The 27,404-nt window shown below is 40.3% G+C and overlaps 1 protein-coding gene across 1 annotated transcript in view; it reads left to right on the top strand.

Annotated features, from left to right (window-relative positions):
* Positions 1-27,404, top strand: part of ANKRD55 (ankyrin repeat domain 55) — a 502,662-nt gene that overhangs the window by 302,319 nt on the left and 172,939 nt on the right. The window lies entirely within an intron of this gene.

Raw genomic sequence — 27,404 nt, 5'->3', positions numbered from 1 at the left:
GCAAGGAATGAAAAAAACTGTCTTTTAAAAATAGTCTTGGACTTCCCTGGTGGTGCAGTGGTTAAGAAGCTGCTTGCCAATGCAGGGGACACGGGTTCAATCCCTGGTCCAGGAAGATCCCACATGCCACAGAGCAACTAAGCCCGTGCACCACAGCTACTGAGCCTGCTGCACTCTAGAGCCTGCGAGCCACAACTGCTGAGCCCACGCGCCACAACTACTGAGCCCGCGTGCTGCAATTACTGAAGCCTGCATGCCTAGAGCCCATGCTCCGCAAAAAGAGAAGCCACCGCAATGAGAAGCCCGTGCACCGCAACGAAGAGTAGCCCCAGCTCATCGCAACTAGAGAAAGTCTGCGCACCGCAATGAAGACCCAACACAACCAAAAATTAAAAAAAAAAAAAAAAGAACCAACCTGTACTTTTGATTAGAGAAGCGCTCCCAGAAGATCCATGCACTACCCCCTACACACCCAGCAACTTTCCTCTCTTGCTCCTAGGGAGGGGAACACACATCCGGAAAATGAGTTCTTCTTTCTCTCACACAGAGACTTCCTGGTGCACAAAATTCCCTACTTTATTATATGATACAGTGATAAAGGGAGACAGTGAACTAACATTTACAAGTCACTCAGAACTGCTGTGGAGATATGCAGAGAGTTATGGTCTAAAACAGAGGTTCTCAACCCTGGCTACACATTTACATCACCTGGGGATATTTTTTTAAAGTACTGATGTCCAAACCCACCCTGGATAATCAGATTTAATTGATCCAGAGTAGGCCTGGTTATTTGTGGTTTTTATTTATTTATTTTTTAAACATTTTTATTGAAGTATAATTGCTTCACAATGGTGTGTTAGTTTCTGCTTTATAACAAAGTGAATCAGCTACACATATACACACGTTCCCATATCTCCTCCCTCCCGCATCTCCCTCCCTCCCACCCTCCCCATCCCACCCCCTCAGGCGGTCACAAAGCACCAAGCTGATCTCCCTATGCTATGTGGCTGCTTCCCACTAGCTATCAGTTTTACATTTGGTAGTGTATATATGTCCACGCCACTCTCTCACCCTGTCACATCTCACCCCTCCCCCTCCCTATATCCTCTATTAGTGGTTTTTAGAAACTCCTCCAGGTGGTTCTAATATGTAGCTGGGTTAAAGAATGAATGGTCTAACCCAAAACTCTATCTTTTCAGCTGCTGAAATGCAGTGATTTTAAGTTGAGATTGAAGTAACAGTGAACTAGATGAAGTGGGAGGTAGAGAGGTGGAATGAGGCAAGGAGAATGAGAATTCTCCAGGCAATAAGAATGGCCATGAAAGACATGTTAATAGAGGAAGTCTTGGCTTTACAAAGCCAAGAGCAACCTCTATAACCACTTTAGCTGTTCTTTGGCGTGGAAGAGTTATGCCCAAAAGGAGAACATTTACTTCCTGATTTTCCACAAAGTCATATGAGAAATGATCTAAAGAAAACACACCATCAAATAGAGTTGGCACTGCTGTGGGAGTCATTGGGTACGTAGATAACAAAAGGAATAGGTCTTTTCACTTCCCTGGTAGATAGAGGTTTGGTTTGCTGGTTTTGCACATTGGTAACTACCGTGTTCGTGACTAGCTTATCCATACCTTGGGACTACTTAGAAAGAGTACTAATGAATATAATTCAACCTGGAATTTATGCGTTTTCAGAGACAGGCTAAGATCTTCTGGGGACAGGCTACTGGAACTATCACATCAAAATGTGTTCATCCTGAACAACTATCCTATCTGGCGAGAGAAAAGGTAGAAAACGTCATGTTAACAAAAAAATTCAGGATTTGACCCTCATGTTACTGAAAACCTACAGGAAAGAATGGCCTTTATTGCCCTTTCCCCCATCTTCTGATGAGCAAGGGCCATATCTCAGTAATCATTTTAACCCTCCCAGCCTCAGAGCAATGCTTTGTCCACAGTATAATCATATCTGGGGTCCAGTCTGATTGGTGCTCACATCTTCCTTCACCCAGTTCTAAACCTTATTTTTTTTTAATCTTCAGCTTTTGTCCATATCTTCCAGTTGCTATTAGTTTGTGAAAATTAATGGAGAAGGGGATTAATAGATATTGTTTCTGAGCATAAAGACTATATGGTCTTTCCAAAGGATTTTTTTCTACACAATATATTTCCCCCTTTTCCTGATGACAAAAATGATGCTTGCCAGGAAATATTTGTTTTCTCATATGCCTATGGTAGTCATGATGGAAACAGAAATTAGAATGACCTTAAATCCTTGCACCATATTGTGTCTTTTCTTCAACTACACGTGGTATTGGGGGACAGGGGAGAGGAAGCAGAAAGTTGTTAAAGCAATGTGAACTTGGGGTAAAATTTCCAATGTAAACATCTTTTGAGTTTTTCCTATACTCTGAATTAAATGATTTGAAACAAATCACTCTGTTATAACAAGCTATTGTTTGACCAGGATAAAGAGAAGAGATTTATTTTCAAATTGAAGCAGAAATTTGGGGCCATAAACAAACCTGAGAAATGTTCAGTGCTCTTCAGAACACTGATGATGCCACTTCTTTGAATTCAATGTATATATTGTATATATTGTATACAATATATACAATGTATATATTGACTTTATATAGTCAATATACTTTAAAGAAACTCACCTTTGTGTATACCCATATGCAAGCGTTAATTTCTGATTAGTTGCCTTGAGGGAAGAAGAGGATATTGATGGAGCTGCTTTCACTGGAAAGTATTTGCAAAGCAACTTTGCTTTGGAAGTAGCGGAAAGATAAATAGTCATTTTCTTATATTTTGTAAACATTTGGATACCTATTATAAAACAGATACAGTGCTAGAGATTTAAAATACTGAATTTTTAATCTGATTAAAATACTGATTCCTACCCTTGAAGAGCTCTTATATGAACTGGATCTTAGAGGTTGAGTAGAAGCTAGCCAGGAGGAAGGAAGGGTGTTCCAGATGGTGGAAACATCATTTTCAATGGCACAGAAATGTGAAGGGCTCTAGAAAGTTCCAGGTGTGAAGAGTTCTTTAGAGTAAATGGAGCATGTGACTCCTGCAGGAAAAGATGGCAGTTGAGTCTTAGATGATAAATGGAGAGGAAGCAGAATGTAGTAGTTGACAGCACAGAATCTGGCCTGGGTTCAAACCTGGGTTCCTTCATTGACTAGCCACTTAGTCTCTATGCATCTTATTTCCTCAGCTTTAAAATGGGGATGATGATAATATCTCATGGGTACTGAGAACAGTAGCTGGTATGGTTTACCAAACTAAGGCAGCAGGAGTTTAGCCTGAGATGATGACGACCAATGCTAAAATGGTGTCAGTGATAAGGAGAGGAGAGGCCAATTGCAAGAGATGTTTCTCAGGTGTATTTGAAGGGTTTGTCAAGTGATTGGATTGGGTGAGTGAGGAATAGAACAGGAAGGAAGAGGTCAAGAATGGCAATCATGTTTCCAGCTTGAGAAATCCTAGATGGTAGGGCCTATGATCAAGATCAGAATATAGGAGATGGAAGAGATCTATTTTGGTCATGTTGTATTTAAGGTTCCCACATAACAAACAGGTAGAGGCCTCTGTTAGGCAATTAGTAATAAGAGTATGGCATTTGGGAAACAACAAAAATAATGGATTTGACCGTTGTCAATTCAGAAATGGTAGTCAGAGAAACTTGAAAGTGAGAATATGTAGAGCATGCTTTCTCAAGCTTGGTGCTATTGACATTTGGGGATGGAGAATTCTTCGTGATGGGGCGGGGGTTCCTGTACATTCTAGGAGGTGTTTAGCAGCATGCCTGGCCTCTACCCACTTGATGCCAATGGCGCTTTCCTCCTTAGCTGAGACAACCAAGAATGTCTCCAGATATTACCAAAGGCCCTCCGGGGGGGAGTGGGGGTGGGGTGGGTGAGGATTGCCCCCTGGTGAGAATCAAGGGTACAGAATAATGATGGTAGAGAGTGAAATTTGGGCAAATTATACAAACACTGAGCCTCAGTTTCTAAATACATTAATTGCAAATGATTATAGCAATTGCACAGATATTGTTGTGAAGCATTCTGAAACAGTCAAGTACTGAGCAAATGGTACTTATCATGATTAGACAAAGTTTAAAAACCTATATGTGACATAGGTAAAATGGTGGGATTTTTGAGCTCCCTTCTCATTATGGGAGTGTTTTTGGTCATCGCAGAAGATTTACCCGTCTTCACGAGTGTCAGCAGTCACACCTCACATCACAGGCAAACACTCGATTTCACATGGCAAAGCGGAGGGCCAAAAATCTTACACTGTTTTTACACAAGGATACACTGGCTGTTCATCTGGATAAGGTATTTCAAGCCACAATGTATTCTCACTTTTGTTCTTTCTGCTCCTCCTCTGTCCTCCCCCCATGGAGAAAACTGGTGCTAATGTCAAATAACGTATTCGTGGCTGTTCGTGGATCTTGGTTGTCACAATTGCTGAACATGAGATCTGTGGTATCATATATTCTGGTGTTACTTGGAAAGATTTTTTAAAAAGCAAGCAAAAACAAAGTCATCCTGGATCCTGGTTTTCAACAGCAGTAAATAATTCCCTGTATTCTCTTTTGCACTAGGCCCTTTTACCACATATACTCGAGCTCTATCTCAAAGGGTGTGCCTGAGCACCAAATGGCTCCTGTAAATCAAGTGAACTTGCTGTAGAAAAATGACACAATCTCTATTTAGAAACTCTTCCCCACAGCCTTTTGCTTTGGGGAGTAATCCATTAGTGAAACTGAAACATTGCCCCACTTATTTTATGTCTGTTTCTCCTCTTGGATATATCTGAAAGTTGTTGGGTATTTTTTGTTTTGTTTTGTTTTGTTTTGTTTCCTCTTGATTTTTCTCCCCCCCTCCCCCTCCCCAACCAAACAATCTTGAGAAGCAAAGATTTACTGCCTGGAACCAAGAGTCATGGCTCTGCTCGCTCAGCCAACAAAATCTGGTCTCCAGCTAGGGGTAAAAGCGACTGGCTGTAAGTGCCTCAACCTGGTGATCCTGCAAAGGCTCCCACCTCCCACACACCAGCCTTCCAGTGGAAAATTCCTGGGCACAGAGGGTCAGTCTACGGACAAGGAATAGGCCTGCCATGCTCCCCTGGGCACAAGGACCTTGGCATCTGGCCAACCGCTGTCATTAAAAGTGGGGGCTTTTATGTTAGTTTTTCTTAAGTTCATGATTCGGGCAGCTCTTCATTATGATGTGATTATTTTTTTTTTCTCCAAGGCCAGGCCTCCACCCTCACATCTTTGGTGGAATGTGTTAATAATTTGCTCTAGGGAGATGAAAGCCTCTTTGATAAAAGTAGAATAAACACATGGAACACTGCTCAAAGGTCTAATTTCCACAGTAGGAGCCCAGTTTAGGGACTGAGAGTTGAATGGAGAGAACAATCTCATTTCTGAGTCACTTTTCTCCTGCAGTGTCCCTCCTTTGCTTTGCTGCTCTTCCCTCTTCCAGCTGAGGACAATGCCAATATCTACTCTAGGACTCTCCAGACACTTGGCAACCAACAAAACCATCACTACTTGTTGTGGTAAATCCCTAAACAGGTCCTGAAACAGACGGTAAAGGCAATTTCCTTCTGGATGGAGTTACTTTGTGTGGGCTGAGGATCCTTCCATTTGCTAAATTAAGACTTGCTTCATGAAAACATAACATATTAGAGTGGGGAGGACATCCCTGAGTCTAACTTCTTCCTTTTATAGATGAAGACATGGATGTTCAGAGAGGTTATGTAACTTGTCTGAACTCACACAGATCTTCCAAATCCCAGCATGGCTTGTCCTTAAGACATGTGCTGTTATATTCTCATGGTCCCCAAGGACTGGTGGAAGTAAAAAAAACAAAAAACAAAAAAACCCCAAAATATCCCACTTTTCAGAGTTTCTCTAACCCCCTTTTTCTGACCTACCCACATTTTGGGTGTCCCTCCCACCAAACTCTGAGCACCGCCGTGGGAGCCCTAGGGCTCTGTAGAATCCCGCTCGGTGGCTTGGTCTCGGTGGTCTGGCAACTTGGGGGCATCTCACCCACAGTTCTCCAAAGCCTCCATCCCACACCCTCAAGACTGCTTTCTGAAGCCAAATGAATGCACCAAAGGGCATCCCAGTAGACAGTGACTTACTGTGCTACTCCTCTCAGACCCCTAGCGATTCACAGGAATTCCTCTCCATTCATAGAAATTCATTTGAACATCCTGAAGCCAGCCTAGAGAAGATATGAGCATGGCTGTAGATTGTATTTCTTAGTTCCCTTTGCACATCAGGCTCTTTCAAGTTTCATTTTGGTGTTCATTCATTGGTAGGTTTGGGAACTTCAGAAGAGTTGGTTTGGGGGCTACGCATGGTCTGGTGGAGAGTCCCAGTCAGGGTGTCCACAGGCCAAGGTCTGGGTAATGCTACCAACCAGGCTTGACCTTATGGAGCTGCCTGACCTCCTTGTGCTCTGACTTCCCAACAACAAGATGGAGATAAAACCTGCTCTAATCAATTTCTCAGGAGCGATGTGAACATAAGTAAACAATAGATATTAAAGTAGTTCTTTAAGTAAATGGATGGAAAAGAATCCAATATATTTATGGTATATTTTTCATCTAATCATTTTATGAATTTGTAAAGAATGGATAAATAATCCTACTTACAGTGGATCATTCATTAATGATGGACTCTTATTTTAAACTTCCTTTCATGCAACATGAATTCATGTGCTTTTTCTACATTATTATGATGAATTTTCTAGGTAAAGGTTTGTAAGATTCTTTTTTTTTTTTTTGAGGCACCCAAATATCCACTTTCAGCCATGTGATCCAAAGGTCATTCCATCGTTTCTTTTCCAAAACTTGAAACATGACAGTAATCTTCTTTTCATCCACATTTTGTAGCTTTGATCTTTATTATCTTAACATTCAAAATATATAGTTTTTTTTTTTTAGCATCAAAGTCATAAAACGTGTTTTGGCACAGACATCTCAAGAGAGTAAGTTCATTTCTTCAGTTCGTCTGTCAGATTCCTCCCTTGTAGCAATTTGTCTGAGTATCCTGAGGCCACATTCCTCAGAGACACGTCCTCCTCCTCCCCTCCTATCCTCCTTTTCCCTCTCCCTGCACTCCATACACACAGTCCTTTCTAGAATACACAGTTCAAGGATTATTTAAGAAAAATCCCGCTTAATGGCCAATAGTTTAATTCCTTGAGGCTTCATTTCCTCTCAAAGACAGCATTTAATTTGTGTTTCTAAATTGATATTCTTTCCAAAGTTGAAATGTCCCTGAGAAAAATTGGCAGTGCTTTTAATCCACTGGGAATTAGTGGCATCTTGCCCCTTAATACTTGGCAGTCATGACAGTTTGAAACTTCCCCCTGAAACTCCGTACCAAAATCAGCTCCTTGGCCATTTATGTTCAACAAAATGTTAATATAATTGAATTCTGCCCCCAAATCATATCCTCGCTGCATGTCCTTTGAGAATAAGCTTCCTTCCTCAATGACCCACGACATGCTGCTCTTCTGGGAAGACATCATCAGAACCTTGGAAACCTAGCTGCTGGAGTGCCAAATGGGGCAGGAAGAACAGAAATAAATCACCAAAAGCACATGACAAAGAGGGATGGGTAGCTTTCCTTAGACCAGAGTTCTGCAGAGTTCCCTTTCAAGCACTGTGTAAAACAGGCATCATTTTTGTATGTGCCACCTCTACCAATAGCTGTCTCCTCCAAACTGCTGAGCAAAGGGTGCCTAGATTCTAAATCCAGCTTGGTGAACATCAAGCTACAAATTAGCTTGTGATTAATTAGTGATCTTGCACATAAACAGAGCAATCACGCTGACCTCCAAGGAGGCTGTGTGAATTCATTCTTGCTTTGTAGCTTGCTTAAAAGGGACAAAGCATTCTGTAAAATGTTAACAAGGTTCAGCGTTGGGGATTTACAACTGTTTACCCAGAACTGTTGCTCCCACTGCTAATATGTCTTGTCACTTGCCCAAGTCGTGTCCTTGTCTCATCCTCCCCAACCTGAAACAATACGGGAATGTCAGTATGATGACCCTAATAATGGTTCCTTTGGGTTTATATCTTTGCTTTTTTCACTTAAAGATTCTTAAATGTACAAACTCACAAAGCCAGGAGCCCATGCACCTCTGGAACAGGGAACACAGGGTTATCAACTCATACAAGACTGATGGCAGAATATATTTTCCACATGTGGCATTGCAAGAGTTAAGTGATTAGCCTGAGACTAGAAAGGAAGTAAATTGTGCCAGAATTCAACCTGTTTCACAATAGTCTTTGTCTATGGAGTTATCTCCAGAAGTTATACCCTGTAAAGCTCTAGATATTCATTGCTTTGATACTCACTATTAATTGATAACTAGCCGGGACTTTCCATGATGAGGAAATGGCCAAACACTAAGCATTTCTTTGAGCTGTACTTTCTTCTGAATCAAATCATCTCTAGGGTCATCCCTTTGAGACAGATCAAGTGCCTTCATCCATTCAGTATGCATTTATTAAATGTCTTCTTTGTATAGGAACTTACACGTGGGAAAACAAAATACCTTCATGTAAGAAACTGCCTGTGTCACTAAAATGAGAAAATATCCATACGTGGAATAATAAATCCAAGCAGTATACTATTTAGTGCCAAAACAAGTCACTCACTTTGTGGGCGTTGCAGGGTTCCCAAGAAAGGGAAATGAATGGTAGCCAAAGAGGTCTAGGAAGATTCACAAAGAGTAGACTAAGATCTGGGATTCAGAGAATGATCAAGACTTGCACAGTGAGCTGGAGGGCAGGGAGTTGTTCTAGCCAGGAAGTGCCACCAAACATACCATGTCTTCACAACAGGCTAACAAAATTTACATAACCTAGGTTGAGAAAGAAAAAAGAAACACATAAAGCTGAGATCAAAAACAAATTCATTTTTCTCTTTTTAAAAATGTTTTATGTTTTAAATTTTTAAATTTTATTTATTTTTATTGAAGTATAGTTGATTTACAATGTTGTGTTGTAATAGGGAAAGATCAGAGCTGTCACTGTTTGACTGGAAGCACTTGGGTTCACAGAAGCCAGCAGACATTTTCTTGAATGTATTTCAGCACATTCCTCCTCTATCCCTTGTGAGAGATTTGGCCAGACCAGATGAAGAGAGTTGGTGACATTTGCTGTCTCTTTGCTGGATTGAACATACTTGCATTTGAATATCAATTTTGAAATGTGTAAAATATTCCCAGAGGGGAACTTTATTAAAATACTGGAAACCTTTGCTAATGAGGAAGTAGTACCTAATGGCCCTTTTGTTTATCAGAAACTTTACATCTAGAGATGGATAAAAATAAGATAGAGGTATAGAGATGTGTTTCAGGATATTAGGTAAAATTAATTCAATACTTTGCCAACTAACATGTGGATGAAAATGCCAGAAAATATTAAAATATGCCTCCTCGGATCTTGAAGCAGAGGGAAGAGAGGAGAGATGCTGAATTGCAGTAGGACCACCACCAGAGAGGACCAGACTTGTGCTTAGTAGAAGTAGGAGGCCAGAGAGGAGCCTCTAGCAGATGTCCTGGGCAAGGGAAAGCACATGTTCCCTGGAACAAAGCCTCCAACAGCCTCAGTCACCGTTCTGGAGGTGTCAGGGGCTGTGAAGGGAAGCCTCGACTTATACAGGAACAGGCTAAATCATGAGCTCTCGGGCAGGACTACAGAACTCCCCCTTAGACTCTCCTGTCCCCAGGATCTCCCAGGTATTCGTGGATGCCAGAAATTCCTTTTACAATACAATCATTTTTTTAAAAAAGCACAAAATACAAGTACATAAATGTGTGTGGTCTTGCAGTGTGAATAAGTTCCGGGCAAAGTATAAGCAATCCCCACACAGTGTCTGGCGTCAGAGCCTGTCCTATGAAGAAGAAGGGAATGATGAGGACAAGAGGGTCCCTGAGTATCTGAAGTGGAGGAAGGGAGCCCGAGGAGGAAAGACAAAGGCTGAGGAAGGCAAGTCCTTGTCAAAAACTTCACAACACTTCCCGGGGGCGGACAGGGGTCACGTTTGCCCTCAAACCCAGGCACAGACAGAAGCGTGCCATCACACCAGGCATAGGCAAGCAGTTCAGTTCAGGCCTGTGGTGGGTTAGATCTGGCTTTGCTCTTGAGTAGAGCTAACTTTTTAAAGGGAACTTCTCATTCCTGAGGGATTTGCTCATCTAGGCATCACCATGAGTGACCAGGCATGATGCTTATGTATGAATGATGTCTAAGTGGTGGCATTGGAACAGTTAAATCTGGGCAAAGTTATGTAAACTTGTGCCTCAATTTTCTGATTTCTAAAATGGAGGGACTTCCCTGGAGGTCCAGTGGTTAAGACTTCACCTTCCAATGCAGGGGGAGCAGGTTCGATCCCTGGTCGGGGAGCTAAGATCCCACACGCCTCGAGGCCAAAAAACCAAAACATAAAACAGAAGCAGTATTGTAACATATTCAATAAAGACTTTAAAAATGGTCCACATCAAAAAAAAAAATCTTTAAAAAAAATAAATAAAATGGGGATAAGAGCAATTTGTATCTCACAGGGCTGCTGGGGTCAGCAAAGAAAGTAACACATATGCTGGCTTAGCATAGAGCCTGGCCTGTGGTAAACGCTCAATAAATGTTGGCTCTAATGAGCTACTTCACTTTCCCTCCAACAAGCGTTTTGCAAGACTTTGGTGACATATCATGGTAAATGAAGTGAACAAAGTTTCACCCCATTGGCTGTGAGTCACATCAACATGGAACCAGAGAATGTAAAGCCCCCAGAATTGAACTTCAGAGATACTGGAAAGTTTTCTAAAAGTGTTGTTTTCAAAAGCTTGAAAATATCATGGTGTAGTGGAAAAAACAGGCCTGGGCTTTGGAACTAGTAACACATAATCTTGAGTCTTAGCTTAAATACTTAGTTCATCTGTGAGCCTCCATTCCATCGTCTTTAAAATGGAAATGATATTAGCACCATCTCATACGGTTGCTACAGAGATTAATTAATACAATCATGTAAAGCATTTAGCAGAGGATCGTAAATACTTGGTACAGAGTAAGAGCTCAGCAGGTGCTGGCTGCCAGTAGTGGTAGAGGTGACGAAGTGGCGGACAGCTTTGCCCTACGCTACATTTGCAAATCGCACGTGGGAGGTGGGCTGCTATATTCAGAAGGGCACAGGTCAGGGAGATCTAGTTCGACTCTTCCATTAGGATCCCATGAGAAGTAGGGGATACTCAGTGCTGAAATGTCTGTCATAATTACGTACATATATATCAGTTTGTTTTGGACCTTCTGCAGTGTTTTGGATTTGGGTGTCTCCTGAAATTCCATTTTATCAGGATGAATATATCAGCCAGCATGTTCCCAGTGAAACTATACTTCAGTTTATTCCTTTCCTGCCATACCTAAGACACACACACACACCGCTATCCATGACATGAGAAGCAGATGAAGCAAAATCCACTCACACTGTAGTCCAGAAGTACAGGGAGAAAGTAAGACATCACTCCTTTACATTGTCTGCATAGTTAAGAAAATTTTAACATTTAGTCCTATCTGATTTAAGACTTAGCCTATTGTTTAAACAGTGCCTTTAGTAACACTTGGCTATTCTTAGACACAAATTCTCAGTCTTTCAGAAGCCTTCCTCCTTTCCTTCCTCTTTTCAGTCTCCCTCCTCTTCTCCTGTCTTTTCTTCCTAAGGTGACAGATTGGAAGCAGGACAAGGACGAGGGGGTGGCTATGGCTTATCTGACCTTGAGGGAGAAAGGAAGAGACAAAGCCTGGTGGTGGGGGTCCCCTGCTGCTCTGGTCTCTGGTACAGGTCCCTTGTCCCCCTGGGGGGTCTGTGGCCAGCGAACTGGTGATCGGGCGTCTCTCAGGTTGGTCAGGACCTAGTGCACTCCGACCCGCTGGCCCAGACCCACCTCAGCAAGCACTGCCTGCCGACCCCGAGCCCCCTGAGTCTCCATCGTATCTTCCATCCAGGCCTGGCCCCTCATGCCTTTACAGAGGCCCCCAGGAGGCTCACAGTCTTTTCCTCACCACACCTCAGAGCCTGCCCTGCCTGAACACTCTATCCTGCAGATTGGCTTATGGCAGCCAGAAAGTTAGTTTCTTTCTGGAGTCCTCAAGTAGGAACAAGAGCTTTCTCTGCCCTCAGTGTTCCCTCCATCTATTCAAATACCTCCTAGGCCATAAAGGTCCTTTTATTTGGCTCTTCTCTACCCTCCCCACACCCCCGTCAGGAGCAGGACTCTCTCACATGCCTCCTGCGTCCTATCACCCCTCTAATAAAGCAGTAAATGCATGGCCTTGGTGTCCTGAAAGAGTGAGTCTTTTCTATGCTGTGGGAAGAACCAATAGGTCCATCGTCTTGGTTTCTTAAAGGAGAGATTTAAATTTTTTTTCTTAAAAATCTTCTCTCAAGACAATAGCCTTATAAACGGGTACTATTTGGAACATAAGAAGCTGAGTATTGCGTGGGCTTTTCTAATTGGAAAAGTCCAATTTTTTCATCAAACCCCTCCCATTTCCCTACTCCCCCAATCACCACCCACATACACAGATATCATCACTATTTGAGCATGCCTATGGCCAAAGGGAGTAAGTAATGATGTCCAAAAGCAAGAAAATGGTATATTCATATTTTCCAAAGTTTTGAATGGCACATAGAAGGAAGTTAACAAGCCTTCTTAAATTAACTAATCCAGCCCCAATGAGATTTCAGAGATTATGTGGAAACTTGGTGTACATAGTCACCAAAACACCTAAGTGTTTGTTTTCTGTAACATGAAAGCAACACAGGAAATTATGCAAACCATTTGGAAAGAATGTGTTCCTTCTGGAGAATGGGCCCTTTCCTTTCCAGATCTAACTTTTACTTTTAGGTCCTTGTTTATGTTCCGAAATGCCTTCAGTATTAGGAGCACAATAGCCACCAAAACTTATTTTTAGAGAGAACACCACCACCCTATAGTCCAAGGCTTTTCACTCTGCTTTACCAAGAGATCTTATCTATTACATTTAATCTGTTCATGGGCTATGCATATACCTGATTCACGGCCCTTTGTCAGTCAGTTACTCGTCTAGAGATAACCACAATCCACAGAAAAATTTAAATGAATCAAGAATGAATCTCTGAGATACATAGATCCCAGGGTATAATGCAGTCCAGACTAGCTAACTGCTATGGACTGAATTGTCCCCTGCAAAATTCATACATTGAAGCCCTAACTCCCAATGTGATTGTAGTTGGAGATAGGGCTTTTAGGAGGTGATTAAGGTTAAGTGAGGTTGTAAGTACAGGGTCCTAATCCAGTATAAGAAGAGGAATAGAGAGAGGTCTCTCTTTCTGTCTTCCACAAGCAACAAGGAAAGGCCATGTAAGGACATAGTGAGAAAGCAGCCATCTGCAAGCTAGGAAAAGAGTCTTCACCAGAAACCAACCCCTGCTGGAACCTTGATCTTGGACTTTCCAGCCTTCAGAACTGTGAGAAAGTAAATTTCTGTTGTTACCAGGCTATGGTATTTTATGGCAGCCAAACAGACTAATACACTAACCAAGATGCTGAGTAAGAAATCTCTGCTCAGCGTCATCTTCAAAGAAAACCCTGAACATCAAATTCGTGGTGTGTGTGTGTCTGTGTGTGTGTGTGTGTGCGTGCGTGTATTAGAGAGAGAGAAGACACTTTGCTCTGAAGTATGCCCCTGGATTTGTAAACATGTTTACTGAAAGTAAAGTTCCCATGTTTTCTGCATGTTTATTTTGGTTGATTGGCAGAACAGAGCACTTTCTTGAATAGAGCTGGGGAATATGTACTGGCCTAATATCAAGTGTTGCTTACAACTCTTTTGCAGATAATCTCTATGAAATTTAGATTATTTAGTTTAAAAATAAGGAATACTGTGGATTACTCTTACAAAGATGTTGATAGCAGAGAGACTCATTCATTTATTTAAAAAAGAAAGATAGCAATTGGAAAGGGAGTTCTCTCTTCCTTGCCTTCAGTTTAAAAAAGTGTGTACATTGTTGCACATTTAGTGGAAACTAACACTTTTAGCTGCTCTACCTCTAGTAAGCCTCACAAGAACCTGAGGAGGCAGATATTATGCTGCCTCTGCCATGACCTAATCACATGACCTTGGGCAAGTTCCTCAAACTCTCTGTGACTCCGGCTCCACACCTGTAGATGACACGAGATAATATATGTAAAGTCCGTAGAAAACTACCTGGCACAGAGTAGAAGCTCAGTCAATAGTAGACATGTTAGCATTATCATTATTATTATTTTTTATTATAATTGTTATTTTATAGATCTGACAGCTAAGTCTCAGAACAGTCAAGCCTCAGATCACATAGCTAATAAGTGACAGATCCAGGATTCAACTCCAGAACCACCTGATGTCAAAATCCATGCTCTTAAATCATCTACCACCTTACCCTGTTTGTAGCCATCTAGACTCAGGCAACCAACACAGAGCTGAAGAATACTCAGTTGACCGTAACTCCTAAATTATTCAAGGGAAGAGTCATTGCTTATTGGAAAAGAGCTGGACCATCACCCTTTCTTTTCAAGGGTGAGCAGCTTGGGTCACTGCCTTGGAGCAGCAGGCCCGAGCCACCTCAATCTTTCTGAAGATTACAGCCTCGTCTAGCTTACAGCCTCCCATCTCCTCACCCCACCTCCTGGATGTTGATAAATCAAAGAAATGGCAACAAAATGAAAAGCCCAAATAAACATTTTTTTGTAAGGATCATATGAAAAGGGATTTTTCTTTTTCATTAAATATTTGATAACAATATCTTAGGCTTTTTGATGTTACTTTCCATATTTTGTACTGGATAAAAGTGTATGACTCATAGAAGTGACCAAGCGAGGAAAAGCAAATGAGTCACCATGTCCAGCCCATTTGGATCCTCCGGCCACTGTGCTCCTGAAGGCCAGCCCAGCCCGTCCCGCCTGCTGCACCTCGGGCTGCATTGGAAAGGGGTTTTTTTTTTTCTGGAGACATTGGGACTCCCAGAAAAGGAGTGAGTCAGGGATAGTGAGAAATATCAGGGCCTCAAGGAGTTACCCTGTAAGTTTTCCAAAAAGCATTTTCTGCTATCAGCTTAGAGGTTTCTTGTCCACATTTCATCACTTTCAACTCCCAGGTATACCCCCATTGCTGGCTAATCACTCCCTAAGTGCTGTGCACACTTCAAAGAGTTGCCTTCCATGGTACTCTCCTCCCCATTCAAGCAAGCTAGAGGTAGTTAGATTTGTATATCTTTCCAACAGATAAATCTCTGTTCCCTTGATTGCTTTATTGCTCTATTGGAACCTGTCCAGCATGTTTCCTTCTGGTACCAAAGTGCCAGTGAAGCCCATACTTCTGGATTCAGTCTCCGAGAGCTGGAGGGAGAATTGTTCCATCTCTCAGCCCATTTTGCCTCAGGTCTTTTCAAAGTTCCTCCTTTGAATCATCTAGTCAGTGAACCCCATTGAAAACCTAAGCGCCCCATCTGTTGTCTTTCAACCTGAATCTCTCTCGTTGTGCTGTTTCTCTGCATTCACTCCTGGTTTTTCTCAGCTCAGACTTCTGTGCCTGGGGGCTTTGAGCTTGAATTTGTACAGCCCCGAATATTTCGTGTATGGACTTTGGGCAGGTTGATCAATCCGTCTGAGCCTTACTTTCCTCATCAGGGACACGGGGATAATAATTCCCATGTCCTAGTGTTGGGTGAGGGTTTAGAGCTGGGTAAGTCGGGAGTATGCTGGTCTCTGCAGTGGGAATCTCTCACCCCACACCATCCCATAACCTCTTTTTCTCCAGGGACAATTCCCCTCCCTACCCCACACCCACTCAAGGTGACTTTTTAAAAATTTTCCATTCATATTTTCCCTCACAAGCGACTTTTTTTTTTTTTTCCTCTCTCTGTCTTCACCAAGATTTGTAATTCTGCTCTTTCTTTCTTCCCTGGTACCCAGGGCTGACTCATCTGCAAAATTGCACTAAGTTTATTCCCCTCATCCAAATCAATAATAAAAATGAAAACAAAGTCAGTTCTTCCATTGGTCTTTTTTTACAAATCCACTTGAAACTTCTCTCCACAGAACTTATGTAACCAAATTTATATGAACTCAAAAGGGGTAGAAAGGCTACCCCTGTGTGCTTAAGTAATTTTACCAGAAACACTAAAATACCCTCAGGTGGTTTTTAAAAATAATACTGCTCAGTTAAGAAAAAAGCAAACAAAAAAGATAAGGTTCTCAATATATTCTTGTACTTTCATTCTGTAAGTGTTAATTGGACTTAGGTTTTTGTTTTTTTTTTTCACCTGTCTAGGGTGTTAAGAGGTATTTTGTTTGCAAACAGTTTGTTCAGTTTTAATTTTGATAAGCTACTTCCTTCTTTTTAGAATGACATACAAACTTCTAACACACAACTCTGAGATATTTATAGATGGAGTTCTTCAAAGAAGCAAAGCAGTTATATCTGTTGTTCAAAATTCACCCAACACCAACCCCCCTTCAAGATAACTTGATTTTCCAAATTTCAATTGTGGGACTAATTGAGGTTCAACTAAAAGAACCACAAGGTAGCTATATTGGAATCTACCTTTTATTTAAGGTTTTTTTTTTTTTTAATAACTATACCAAATCTATCCCACCTACCCCCCTCCCCACAAATAGCCAATAATCAACAACCGTGAAGTAGATTATATTCCTATAAACTGTTCTGCTGTCAACCTAAGGACCATTATGTTGCTTGAGGCCTGCTTTTCTGTGAAGAGCTCTTAGTCCATAAAAAGGATCTTAAAATTACAAGCCCAGCAAGCATTAATCCTGGGAAGAAATAGAAAAGCAAAATTTTCACATTCAGCAGTGTTTCTGAAAGATTACTATCCATATTCAGAATATGAATTATAATTAAACAAATGACTAGGCTAAAAATAAAATATCTCAATTCATTCATAATTGGACACTGGCCATTACTTTTGTGGAGAAAGGGAGTTTCATGTTGACTTGGCTACTAGTTGTCACCACCATCTAAATCATAACTAACAACTGCAGACCCAAAAAATCCACTGCAGTCAACTGTTGTTATTAACATATTAATGACAAGATGTAAAACATAGAAAAGATTAAATCATCATGCAGACCAGAGAATGCAAGTGTAATCCCCTTGTGAGGCCAGGCAGATCAGTGAGTGAAGCAGGCTGGAGGGTGAACTGGAGAGCTGGCCCCTGGATACGGGGGAAGCTGCTACTTTGTTCTGACCATTTAACGTCAAGTAGAAATGCAGGCCAGAAGATCTGTCAGATTTCTGATTTTTTGAGAGACCCCTACAATATTATATATATTTTTTTGGTGTGAACTCCTTCCATATTCAAAATTTTAAACTAATTTGAAATGTTAAAGGATTTGCTGCAGCCAAAAGGAATTACAACTGGAGGCAACATTCAGCTTTCCTGCCACTTATATGTGATCTTTAATTTAAATTATATGACAGATACTGTCTAGATGCTCACCGAACCTGTTTCCTCTTCTTTCTGAGCATGCAGCTGAATTGTGTTCCCCAGCCCCCCTTGCAGTTAGTGCAAAAGGATGTGGGTGGAGGCAGTGGCCATCACTGCCAGGCTCAGTCCTCCACTCCCTATGTCTCCTCTTCTCTGCCAGCCACATGCAGGGGATCCAGGAGGACCCAGGGTACCGGAAGATGGCAGAACCTCCACATGTCAGGAGCCCAAATGACCGCATGAAGGAGACCCTCCCTCCCCACACCTTCCCATCAAAGAGACTCACACTGGAGTATGATGAGAGCAAGAAATAAACCTTTTCAAAAGCCCTTGAGATATTGGGGCTTAGCTGATCTTGATTAATGTAGGTTAAGAGTTTCTCCTTTTCATGTGTCAATAGTGATGTTTGTTAGCCCAATTTGATCTTTAAGCAGTGAAACCTCAAAAATAACAAAATGATTTTTCACGTCATGCTGAAGTGGTAGAAAAAGAAATAATACTAATATTTTATGTCCGCTTTGTCTTTTGAGATTGCAAATGGGCATATTTTTTGTATCCAGACTGTCTTCATTAAGAAGCTTTAGTGCTAGAGAAAATAAGCCTTTCCTCTACAAAAAGTACTCTAACAGCAAAGAGAGGGTGAGTTAGAGATGACTACATTCCACAAACATAGCCTCAGGCCCTTTTCTCCATCAGATTCTCTTTCATATTTATGGTTGACCTAAAATCCCATCTCTTTTTGAATAGCCTGAATGGCCATGTGTTAAGTAGAAATTATAGTGCTTCTTCCCTCTTCCTTCTACATTTAGTTTTTCTTTCTCCACCTTCATAACTTTCAGATGCTTGAAACTCCTATTTTTAACATTCACCCTAGCTAGAAATACTAATGCATTAGAAAATTTTTAACTATTCCTATTTAAAATCACTTCTTCTTTTGGAAGCTTGAATAATTTCTAAACCAGTAAGGCATGCATGCAAAGCAAGTAGGGGAAATACTGCAGAATTAGTTTTATGACCTCTCTGGTTCATTCTCAGCGTGGAGAATTCCGTTCTCAACAGTGGGTATGTCCATTGGAACATAGTAAGATAAAAGAACATAGGAAAACAGCCTTTGTAATAATGACATTTTTCAAATGACTTAATATACTGGCCATGTACATATATATCTAAATAAAATACTTTCAGAAAAAGAAAAGAAGGTTTGAAACTCAGTAGTGATGTAGTTGTGTCAGTAGATTGGGCGCCAAAATGGGATGTTAAGAGAGTAGCATAGAGCAGTAATAGTCTACTCATCATAATCACCCTAAGTTAGACCCTTGGTAGAATGTCACATCTAGCTGTGTCCATAGTGCCAAAGAAAATGTAGTACTTGGAAAGAGTTTAGAGGAGAATCACAAATTTGATTAAAGGGAATGATAACAAGACCTACCTGGAGAAAGAAAATCTGTAAAGTAACTAAGCCACAGTTTCCAAGTATATAAAAGGCTTTGCTTCCTTTCTTTGGAGGTGGGGGAAAAGAGAAAACAAAAAAGATTGACTCAACTTTCACTCTTTGGAGACTTGAATTAGACAGTGGGCCGGGAAGTGCTGGTGGGATCGGGGGCATTCCCGTAGCATTTCTACCCTACGTCTCTGAAGAGTGTATCTCTAGGAATGTGACTGTACTGCTCTCTGCTCATCATGCTACCTACCTCCTAATTCAGATTATTCTCTGTTTCTTCTAGGGATATGCCCCTCTCCCTAGGTAGTTGGGTATTATCAAAAGTGAGTCACCTCCTCACCTATTCATTGTTAAATCAAAGGTGGGCAGAACTGATAAACTAGACCTGGAAAGAATGAATGATAATCAAAACAGTGGCAAATATTTCATGATTCCTAACTAGATTTTGTTTATCATTCCAATAGATACTCAGCATGACCTTACAAGGCAGGGCTTCAAGGCAAGCACTATTATTCTCATTTTGCTGATGAGGAAACTGAGGCATGAAGAGGTTAAGTAACTTGTCTAAAGTTGTGGAGCAAGGAGTTAAAACCAGGCAGTGTGATTTAAAAATCACTTACTCTTAACTACTGTACCATATTGACAATGCTACATAATCACTGGGAATGGATGGCATCAACCAGCACTGTACTTTAGGTCATTTGTGAACCAGGATTGTCTCTCCAAAAAGACCTTGAATGGAGACCCCTAGGAGATATAAGAGGCTGAATCATGAAAAGGTTTGGTTTTTAAGGCACTGGTTACTAGTCCTTGGACTGGGTGAAACATCAGGCAATGTCCAGGAATCTAGATCAGTTTCTAAGTACTGGGAAATTACCTGGGGATAACATAGATCAGAGACAAAGCATGGGATCAAACAAAAATTGAGTATCTTATAAATAATTTTGTTACTATCAGATCAAAAAGCCAAGCTTTATAAGTCAGACAATTGTGGGTTTTATATTTTCCTTGATTATTCTGTCTTTTGGCTTTTCATAGCCTTTAGAAGAGGCCTTTTGTCAGTAGACAATAAGAAACTTCATCAATTGGCTTGAGTCCAGAGGACCTAATTGAGTAGAGAATCTTGGATGAAGCAGGAGGTAAAAGGAACAAGGAAAAGAAGGGAATTTTGGGTTTGCCTACACTTGAGCCCCAGAGGGAAAGAGAAGCAGTGGGTTCATAAGTGGTTGTAGCAGAGGAGGTCAAAGTGGAAGAATCCCAAGGGGTGGAAGACACTCAAGTCAAGGATAGCTTGACCCACAAATCATCCCACGAAAGACTTTCCCCCTGGATTCTTCACCTTGGAGGCATTGAATTTTAGAGGGGAACTGTTCCCTTTTACCTTCACCCACACTCAGCCTTTCATCAAAACTGAATTGCGGGAGAGTGAGATTGACATATACACACTACTATATATAAAATAGATAACTAATAAGAACCTACTGTATAGCACAGGGCACTCTATTCAAAAGTCTGTAATGACCTGTATGGGAATAGAATCTAAAAAAGAGTGGATATATGTATATGTATAAATAAATAAATAAAATGATTACCAAAAAAACCCCCACAAAAACCTGATTTGCATCACAGGAGCTATGGAATGAAGATCCATCTCCCCTCCCTGTACAAATCCATCAAAGAAATGAGTCCTCCCAAGCAATGATGTCCTTGAAGTTTAGGATCAAGAAGTAGACTCAAACTTTAGAAAAAATACCAACTGGATGGTAAAACCCTAAGTAGTCCAAGTTAACTTTAAAATCAGGTGGTATTAGTCCTCTAATGTTTTCACTTTTTCAAGATTGTCAACTCTTCTAGGTCCTTTGCATTTCCAAACAAATTTTAGAATCAGCTTGTCAATTTCTACACACACAAAAAAACATCTGATAGATTTTGATTGAGATTATGCTAAATCTATAGATCAGGAGCCAGAAAGCTTTTTCTCTAAAAGTTCAGATAGTAAATATTTTAGGTTTTGAGGGCAAAAACAGCATTTCAATAGGTAAATGAATAGTCATGGTTGTATTCCAATAAAACTTTATTTACAAAAGCAGAGAATAGGTCAGATTTGACACATGAGCCACAGATTTTTGACTCTGTAGGAGAGGAAAACTTTCCTTCTACCCATTCATATTCTGCATCTGAGGACCTGCAAATTAGACTGACAAAAGCTAGATTAACAAGAGAAAAAACAAACAGAAGTTTATTAACATATGTAGCACAAATACACATGGGAGAAACTCAGTGATGAGTAAGTCAAAGGGGTAGTTAGAGCCTGAGGCTTATATAGCATTTTAACAATGGGCAATAAATGTATAGAGAAGAGACAAACCAAAGGAAAAGGGATTTAGTCTTTTAGGGTTGGCCAACCTTGAGAAGGTAAATATATGGGGAAACAAATGGATAATAAGGGCTAGATTGCAAGGTTTGTTTGTGTAGACTCTTTCTCTGTGCGATCTTGTCTCCTGGGATGAAGTTGTTATCAACTTCCTGGTTTGGAAAAGTAAGAGGAACACCTTCACAAGGGCCACTTATGTTCTGCCTTCAGGCAGATGGTGGAGGGCCGAGAGCTTGTCCTGTGTCTGCTTTTTCTTAATTGCCTTCAGCTCGAAATAATCTTTATGCCAGAGTGGCATGTTTTGGTGTGGCATACCCTGAATCTCTTCAACCCCTGTTATAGATTAATTGGCATTGAACAATGTTGAACTTTCCAATACATAAAAACAGTATATGTCTCCTGTTCAATTAGGTCTTCTTTATTTTAACTCAGTGATGTTTTGTTGTTTTCAGTACAGTTATTGTACATGTTTGTTAAACATATGCATACTTCATGGATTTTTGTTTTTTGTTATTGTAAATGGGTTCAAATTGACTTTGTATTGCTGGAATCTCTTTCTGTAAAGTCTATTTCAGGGAGTATGGGAACTCATAATTTATTCCTTATTGTCAAGAAGAATATTACTAGTAATTTGGTTACCAAGAGATATTCAAATATAAAATTAGAATAAAATTAAAAATCAATCTGGGCCAATCTACCCTTAAAATTACATAGATTTTTTTCCCCCTCTTTTTATTTTTATAAATTTTTTAATTAATTAATTATTTTTATTTTTGGCCGTGTTGGATCTTTGTTGCTGCACGCGGGCTTTCTCTAGTTGCCACGTGCGGGGGCTACTCTTTGTTGCGGTGCGCAGGCTTCTCATTGCGGTGGCTTCTCTTGTTGCAGAGCATGGGCTCTAGGTGCACGGGCTTCAGTAGTTGTGGCATGTGGGCTCAATAGTTGTGGCTCATGGGCTCTAGAGTGCAGGCTCAATAGTTGTGGCACGCAGGCTTAGTTGCTCTGCGGCATGTGGGATCTTCCCAGACCAGGGCTCAAACCCGTGTCCCCTGCATTGGCAGGTAGATTCTTAACCACTGTGCCACCAGGGATGTCCCTTTTTCCCCCTCTTTGATTTAGTGCTTCCAAATAAAGTCTTTTTTAAAAAGCAACTGAACAGAAAATATAGAATTAAGATTACAGAGAGTCAGCTCTCCACAAGTCAAACTTAGGGAAGGCAAGAACTCTTGCATATTTTGAATTGGCTTACCTAAAAAAAAAAAAAAGCAGATTACCATCATAATTATATTTTGCTTAGAACAAACTTAAGATGAGGGTTTTTTTTTTAAATATAAATAACATTTTTAAATGAAAAAAATTCCAGTTTCCAAAATAACACAATGTCTGTGCGAAGAAAGGCATCGTTTACAGAACTTAAGATGAGTTTGTAGGATATGTATATGCTTCTGAGTGGCCATGAAATTCGGTCTGGGATTAAGATATTGCCACTAAAAATTCTCCAAAATTAAAAGCTAGAAACATTGAAGAGTACTTTGTGCTGTGTCCATATGTGTGATACCGTGGTGAAGAACATGGATTTGGGGTCAGAGAGCCCTGGTTTCAGTCCTGGCTCTTCTACTTCTATGCTGAGAGACCTCAGGTTAGTCATTTAAGCCTTCTAAGTGCCAGCTTCCTCATGTATAAATTGAAAACAGTATTATTGCCTACTCCATGAAGTTGTGGTGGGTATTGAATGAGAAAATGTGTGAAAAAGTCTTCAGACAGTGCCAGAAACATGCTAAGTGATCAGTAAGAGATAGAGACTATGATAATGTTCTTATTTATGAAGATAATGAAGTTCGTGATGATGATGATGATTGTTATAAAGCTTATGTAAATGACAAGTTTGTTCTGACTTCTCCCACCAAAGACCTTAATACAGGCAAGAAAAATATCCAATAAACATCTTTAGATTTCAGTAGTCAGCTGGAGAAGGTTGGGGTGTAGAGAGATGGGAGAGATTGATGGTGTGGAAGCAAACAATAACTGTTCCCCCTTGGACTACAATCTGAGAAGGAAAAGCCCAGAAAAGAGCAAATAAAGGCCAGTCCCAAGACTCTTTCTATTCTATAATAATAAGAAGAAACAGAATCTCTCTTAAGGGTCTTCATTTCTGGTCTTTTGGATCCCAGAGTCACTATTCTGCTTCATGTCAAGACCCAAAATGAAGACTAAGAGTTTTCCTTAAAAATACAGCTCATCAGGCTTCCCAGGAATTAGGATTCCCCCAGGAGGAAGGGTTCACCTTAGGCTAAGCCTAGCAATAAGCCAATTGTTAATATCCAGTGTCCAACATACAAAGACTAGAGTTTAAATCTGAAAGAGTTTAGGGAAGGCAATGCATTTGCAGTAGTCTTTACAGTAAAAGCAGTGAACAAGATCATGTTTTATGCAGATAAATTTAGCCGCTTTTAGTATGAAAAATGGCCTGCCATGCAACATAAACAATCTTTCGTACGGCTACTTTTTAAAATGCATCCATTTATCTTTCATCATGTTTTATTACTGCTGCATTTTATTATAAACGTTATGAGCAAGATCATTTACAGGGAACAGAATCAAGAAAGTAACACTTATTCATGAGAGACGGTGATGAAGTGCTGATATAAACTTCGTGTGTGTGTGCGCGCACGCAGATTTTCACATCTTTCATTGTCTGTCTTTGCGTGTTCTAGGTTAATGGATTTCCTTGTGTAGACTTTCTATCAGAGACACTTGTTACTTCTTCATGGCTCTCAGAGTTCTTTCCTGAGTCAAGCAGTGCGCCAAGCACAGGTCCTGACACATCCTACAGATTTTATTTAAATTTTCTTTCATTTAATTATGTTGACTTGAGCATCTCTTTGGAACCTAGGGAAAACATTCTTTTGGTATCTAAGTCATTTCTTCTCTCACAGACTTAGGTTCAAGTCAACAAAAGTCTTAACAATGACTATAAAATGCTAGCTCTTTCCACACACCCCCAACCCAAACTTTCAGAAAACCTGAAAAAAGAATTGAATGTAGTCTCTGAGCCCATCATGGCAGAAAAATTCTTCGGGATTCAAAGGTGGCACTTCCGAACATGTCATGCCCACATGGTCTGTGAGTAGCTCCACTTCTGCTGTTCTGTGTCACCCAGTGCTGTTTCTCCTGGCTTATGGGCCACTCTACAACTTCCAGAGGTCTTCTACTCTCCTCCAGAAGCCTGGGGCTTTCCCAGAAGACTCCTGGGAGTTGGCTCCTAATTTATTCTCACCCCTACCACCCACCATTGGCAGTTATTTACTGAATGCCTGCTATGTTGGAGGCATTATGCTAAGCACCAAGGATATGATAAGACATTCACAGGTGGGAGAGGAACACATGAAACCAGCAATTATAATAATCTGATGAGGTTTATTATGTAGGTATGTGGATATAAATATAGCTGGGAAGGAGGAGGTTAAAGGAATGCATCTCAGAGAAGGTACTATTTGAGAGACAATGTTTTGAAAAATAAGTAAGAATTAGGCAGATGGAGAAGAGGAAGAAGGGAGGAGGCCATTAAAGGCTAGGAGATCAGCAGGTGTAAAAGCCTGGAGGTGTCAGCCAGTGGGGTTGGTTTAAGGAACTGTAAGTGACTGTATGACTGAAAGAAGAGAGATTTAAGAGTGGAGGGAGATGAGATGGGGGTAACAGGTAACTGGTATGGGGACTACATAACTTTTGGGAGGTGATCAGATACAACTTTATTTTTCCTACCAATGACCCTTCCAAATTTATTTAGTGGGGTAATTTTATCCTGCTCATGAAGGACGTAGGTCTGAAATCATGATTTCATTGTCTGCTCATTCCTAGGCAAAGGATAATTTTAAAATCACTTTAAGTTCTCAATTATAGTCTCCATTGGGAAATTATAATGTCTAGTCCAAGATAGAGTTCAAAGCCTTTAAAATTTGAAGAAACCGAAAACACTAATTTGAAAAGATACATGCACCCCAATGTTCATTGCAGCACTATTTACAATATTCAAAATGTGAAAGCAACCTACATGTTCATCAACAGATGAATGGATAAAGAGAATGTGGTGGGTGTGTGTGTGTGTGTGTACACATATTCCATTTTATAATGGGCTATTACTCAGCCACAAAGAAGAATAAAATTTTGGCATGTGCAAAAATATGGATGGACCTGGAGGATATTATGATTAGTGAAATAAGTCAGACAGAAAAAGACAAATACTGTATATTATATGTGGAATCCAAAAACTAAAACAAACAAATGAACATAACAAAACAGAAACAGACTCACAGATATAGCAAACAAACAGACTCACAGATACAGCAAACAAACTAGCAAACTTTCCAGTGGGGAGAGGGAAGTTGGGAGGGGCAAGATAAGGGTAGGGGATTAAGAGGTACAAACTCCTATGTATAAAATAAATAATCTACAAGAATATATTGTCCAGCACAGAGAATATAGCCAATATTTTAAAACTTTAAATGGAGTATAATTTATAAAAATATAGAATCACTATGCATTATACCTGTAACTAATATAATATCAACTATACTTCAATTAAAAATAAATAAATAAGTAGTACATTGGCATTATTTTAAAAAAAATAAATTAAAAATAAAATTTATTGAAAGGTGGGACTCCTCTCCATTCACTGTACCAAAGCCTGGTTAGTGGCCGTCTGCCTCTGGTGATATGGGTGTGATTGACTTCGGCTCTCTCTGTTCCCCGCCTTTTCCCCTATTTACTAGCTACAGTTTGTGGCCCAGCCAGAACTGAGAAGGGTGTGAGAGAGAAAAATAAAAGGACAGGGTAATTCTTAGTTTGCTAGGTAGCCTTGCACTTTTGGGTTCAGCTGATGGTTAAAGCTGACTCTCCCCCAGGGAGCATTTCCACGGATTCCTTGGAAATTTACATCCTGGGGGTCCCTCCCTGTGCTTTCTTGATTCAGGCAGATGCATCTCTATTCTAGTGGTCATTTGCAATTCCTTCCCTTAGTAATCCAGCAGTCTGGCAACTACAATGGGCATATAGTTTGGGAAACTAAATAGAGACCCAGAAATGACAGTTTATTGGATTGGTACAGGATTGAGGTGGCATTACAAACCAGTGGAGAAATGGTAAAAGTGACTTTTATATGGGAAAAAATGAAGTTATTCCAACTTCATACTGTTCTCACAAATAAGTTCTAAATAGATTGAAGATCAAATGTGAAAAATAGAACTTTAAGACAGTTGTAAAAAAAAAATGTATAGAAGAGTTTTTGTGACTTGGATATAGGGAAAGATCTCTTAGGCAAAACACAAAAAAAGTATAACTCAAAGAACAAGTTTGGGAAATCTTTAAAATTTGATAAATTTTTAAAATTTAAAGCTTCTCTCCCTTAAAATATCATTGTTAAAGGATCCAAAGGCTTGTAGAAGATATGTGAACCATAGGTAATGGACTAAGGATTAGTATTAAAAAATGTAGAGGACTACTGAAATAAGAAAAATGTAAACAATCCAATAAATATGCATGGAGATTATAAGCAGGAATCTCACTGAGGGGAAATTCAAATGACCAAGGACCACACAAAAATATTCTCAACCTAACAAGTAATCAGGGAAATGCAAATAAAATAACAATGAAATACTACTTCACACCTTTGAATGGGCAGAGATTTTAAAGTCCAGCAATACCAGCATTGGCAAGATTGTGGGAAATGAAAAGCGTCATATACTGCTGTGAGAAGTGTAAATTAGAACACTCTCTAAATGTCTACACAAGATAGAATATGTACATACCCTGCAACTCCTAAATTTAAATCCTGGAAAATGATTATACAATGTAATAGTAAACACAGTACATTATACAGCATGTTAGTTTCTTTGGCTGCCATAACAAATTACCACAGACCTGGTGGCTTAAAACCGCAGAAATTTATTCTCTCACAGTTCTGGAGCCGGGAGTTGGGAATCAAGGTGTAAGCAGCATTACGCTCCCTCCAGAGGCCATGGGGGG

This window comes from Balaenoptera borealis (genome assembly GCF_965194805.1).
Source record: "Balaenoptera borealis genome assembly, chromosome: 2".
In the NCBI taxonomy this organism is placed as follows: domain Eukaryota; kingdom Metazoa; phylum Chordata; class Mammalia; order Artiodactyla; family Balaenopteridae; genus Balaenoptera; species Balaenoptera borealis.
The sequence above is the reverse complement of the archived record's forward strand: the minus strand, read 5'-3'. Positions and strand labels throughout refer to the sequence as shown.